The sequence below is a fragment of the Mirounga angustirostris genome, unplaced genomic scaffold, assembly GCF_029215605.1.
Source record: "Mirounga angustirostris isolate CCGP_5_RB_7025 unplaced genomic scaffold, mMirAng1.0.hap1 SCAF_3, whole genome shotgun sequence".
Classification (NCBI taxonomy): domain Eukaryota; kingdom Metazoa; phylum Chordata; class Mammalia; order Carnivora; family Phocidae; genus Mirounga; species Mirounga angustirostris.
In genome coordinates this window covers 2,495,430-2,499,901 of record NW_026991711.1, presented here as the reverse complement: position 1 = coordinate 2,499,901, position 4,472 = coordinate 2,495,430, and positions in this window count along the sequence as shown.

Below are 4,472 nucleotides of genomic sequence, written 5' to 3'. Positions count from 1 at the left end.
ACCACTGAAATCTTGCCATTTGCAACGACGTGGATGGAACTAGAGGGTATTATGCTAAGTTAATAAGTCAATCAGAGAAAGACATGTATCATATGATCTCACTGATATGAGGAATTATTAATCTCAGGAAACAAACTGAGGGTTGCTGGAGTGGTGGGGGGTGGGAGGGATGGGGTGGCTGGGTGATAGACATTAGGGAGGGTATGTGCTATGGTGAGCACTGTGAATTGTGTAAGGCTGATGAATCACAGACCTGTACCTCTGAAACAAATAATACATTATATGTTAAAAAAAAAAAAGAAGATAGCAGGAAGGGAAAAATGAAGGGGGGGAATTTGGAGGGGGAGACGAACCATGAGAGACTATGGACTCTGAGAAACTGAGGGTTCTAGAGGGGAGGGGGGTGGGAGGATGGGTTAGCCTGGTGGTGGGTATTGAGGAGGGCCCGTTCTGCATGGAGCACTGGGTGTTATGCACAAACAATGAATCATGGAACACTACATCAAAAACTAATGATGTAGTGTATGGTGATTAACATAACATAATAAAATAAAATTTAAAAAACTAATGATGTATGGTGACTAACATAACATAATAAAATTTAAAAAAAAAAGAAAGTGAGGGGATAGAGAACCATCTATCATGCTAATGGACATCAAAAGAAAGCTGGAGTAGTAATACTTATATCAGACGAACCAGATTTTAACCCAAAGACTGTAATAAGAGATCAGGAAGGACACAATATCATAATAAAGGGGTCTATCCAACAAGAAGATCTAACAATTGTAAACATTTATGCCCCCAACATGGGAGCAGCCAAATATATAAATCAATTAATAACAAGCATAAAGGAACTGATCGATAGTAATACAATAATAGTAGGGGACTTTAACACCCCCCTCACTGAAATGGACAGATCATCGAAGCAGAAGATCAATAAGGAAACAGTGGCTTTGAATGACACACTAGACCAGATGGACTTAACAGATACATTCAGAACATTTCATCCTAAAGCAACAGAATACACGTGCTTCTCGAGTGCACATGTAACATTCTCCATAATAGATCACATACTGGGTCACAAATCAGGCCTCAACCGGTACAAAAAGAATGGATCATACCATGCATATTTTCAGACCACAATGCTATGAAACTTGAAGTCAGCCACAAAAGGAAATTTGGAAAGACCACAAATACATGGAAGTTAAAGTACATCCTACTGAAGAATGAATGAAAGAGGAAATAAAGAAATACATGGAAATGGGGTGCCTGGGTGGCTTAGTCGGTTAAGTGTCTGCCTTCAGCTCAGGTTATGATCTCGGGGTCTTGGGATCAAGCCTCGAGTTGGGCTCCCTGCTCAGTATGGAGTCTGCTTCTCCCTTTCTCTCTCCCTCTGCCCCTCCCCCTGCTTGTGCTCGCTCCCTCTCTCTCTCAAAAAGAAAAGAAAGAAAGAAAAAAGAAAAAAATAAATACATGGAAGCAAATGAAAATGAAAATACAACAGTCCAAAACTTTTGGGATATGGCAAAGGTGTTCCTAAGAGGGATGTATATAGCAATACGGGCCTACCTCAAGGAGCAAGAAAAGTCTCAAATACATAACCTAACCTTACACCTAGAGGAGCTGGAAAAAGAACAACAAATAAAGCCTAAAGCCAGTAGAAGGGAAATAATAAATATTAGGGCAGAAATAAATTATATAGAAATAAAAAAACAGTAGAACAGATCAGTGAAACTAGGAGCTGGTTCTTTGAAAGAATTAACAAAACTGATAAACACTTAGCCAGACTCACCAAAAAGAAAAGAGAAAGGAGAACAAACTGGTGGTCACCAGAGAGGAGGTGGGTGGGGATTAAGGAGTGCACTTATCATGATGAAAAAAAGAAAAAAAAGGAGGAAGGGGCCACGTCTATCTTATTTTCAGCTATTTACCTAATATCTAGAGCTGTGAATAATACATAGTAAAATTTCAATAAATATTTAACAGATGAATGAACAAAAAAAAAAAGTTGAATTTTGGGAAGTTCCTTGAAATATCAAAAGGTTTTAAAGCACATGCCTAAAAAGATTATAGATTATTACAAAACTTAATTCTTAATTATCTATTTAGCCAAGGTGGCAATAAGAGATTATAAAGGCAAATGCAGAGGATTATATGGTTGTTATGAAAACTTAGCTCTTTTTTTTTTTTTAAGATTTTATTTATTTATTCATGAGAGAGAGAGAGAGAGACAGAGGCAGAGGGAGAAGCAGGCTCCCCGCGGAGCAGGGAGCCCGATGCAGGACTCGATTCCGGGACCCTGAGATCATGACCTGAGCCGAAGGCAGACGCTTAACCAACTGAGCCACCCAGGCGCCCCACTTAGCTCTTTTAATATTGAGAGGATTCAACGTTAAGTAATCAAGGACCTAATAAAGATGAAACATAGAAACTTGTTTTTCTAGGCAGATTAAAGATAAAGAAAAACCTCTGTTTACCATTTAGACCAATAATCTAAGAAAACTCATTTTAGCAGAGAAAACCCAAATTCCAATCTTACACAGGTGTACTTCTGATATTAAAGCTCATTCATTCTAATAAGGTGACCTTTTAAAAAAAAAATACATGCAGTCCCTCCCTTTTCCTCCCCGTCATCTCCCGTGTTGAAATGTACTCACTGAGACAAGGACATCCGGGGTCCCGCAGGGATCTGTGTTCTTGTGCTGGGTGCTGTGACGCCGACCAGAATCCCCATCAGGAAGGAAGGACTCCCAGCTGTGGGAACGCTGCCAACCACCCTCAGATCTCAGATTCCAGCAGGAATCGCCTCGATTGAAGACAGCTGCCTTGCCAAGGGCATGCCCTCTTCCCTGATGGTCACAACCAAGGAAGGACTGTTGTGAAAGTCCAGTCTTTTGGGCCAATTCAGGATGATTCTGAAGGGCAACCCAGGTTTCGGGACTCTTCAGAATCAGCTAAGGCTTCTGTTGATGCCATATGCCCGCTCAGCTTCTGCCTGATCTTGCTCTCTAACCCTACCTTCTCTTCCCCAGGTGTGGGTCACTCCCTCATAAACTACTTTACTTAGTGATCTCCACAGTCTCAGTCCCGATCACACACAAAATCCCTTTCCAAAGATTCCCTCCAGGGGCGCCTGGGTGGCTCAGTTGGTTAAGCATCTGCCTTCGGCTCAGGTCATGATCTCGGGGTCCTGGGATCGAGCCCCGCATCAGACTCCCTGTTCAGTGGGGGAGTCTGCTTCTCCCTCTCCCACTCCCCCTGCTTATGATCTCTCTCTCTCTATCTCTGTCGAATAAATAAATAAAATCTTAAAAAAACAAACCACCAAAGATTCCCTTCTCACAAACCACCTACAACTTTTATATTCATTCAGATTTTGTCCTAAGTTTTCCCCTCTTTAAATAACCAGCCTGGCTGTCCCTCACACAGCTGTTTCCATTGTTATCTCCAGTAGTCTTTAAAAAAAAAAAAAAAGATATTTTCCCAGATCATGTGAACTTGTAAAATGTTTGGGTTTGTTCCTCTGTTTCTGAGTTGCAGAATGCCCGATTCTTACGAGCGCTTACCTAAGCCAACTAAACAGAGCCCTTTTACAAGTTAGCAACACCACCTGGAGGAAGAGGAAATCTCAGTTACAACGAACTTGGACGTGCTCGCTTCGGCAGCACATATACTAAAATTGGAACGAACTTGGACACACATACAAATACACAAACAAGGTGCAAACAGAAAGGCCCAATTTCCCCAAATATCTCCCTTTTACAACACTGATCTAATTGCAAGATGGTATTATAATTTATAGATCTCTTAACTGGTCATTTTTCTCCGGAGTCTAATGAATATTGTGGCCAAGCAGTGTTGCAACAAAGATTGCCCAACTCGGGAGAATACAACTCGAAGGGCAGCGAGTGGGAACAAACTGCCATTTCCCATTTTCCAGTTGGATCTGGGCGGTTTTACTCACGTACCAAAACCTGCAGCAACAAGCAAACCGCATGAAGCCAGAGTACTTCTGGGAGCCTTGGTTCCTCCCCAGAATGTGAGTCTTCCCCCCGAACCAAAGGGCTTCCTAGTTTCTAGTTCCTCCCTAAAAGTCTGAGTTTCACTGACTGAAGCCACCGGCTCCTTCCTCAGCCTCCTCCTGGGCTAGAAAAGCCGGCTGGAGCACCCCCGGCCCCTGTCCCCTGTTGGGAGGGGCCCGATGGGAAGCCGCCCGGGAGCCGAGCCCAGCAGGAGGCAGGAGGAGGCCCCCTGCGCGAAATCGCTCAGCAAGGCCTCACCCGCTGAAACCAGAGACTGCGTCCTTGCCCCAAGCGGGAAACGGGCGCCGAAGGTCATCGGTGACCCGTGGGGCACAGACACAGAGCCCAGGCGTCCCCGGACAGGCCGCGAACCCCCCAGCAGATCCTGGCCAGCTCCCCAGCCTGCCTCGGCCGAGTCGGGTGGCCTGGGGCCTGCAGACCATCCCGAGG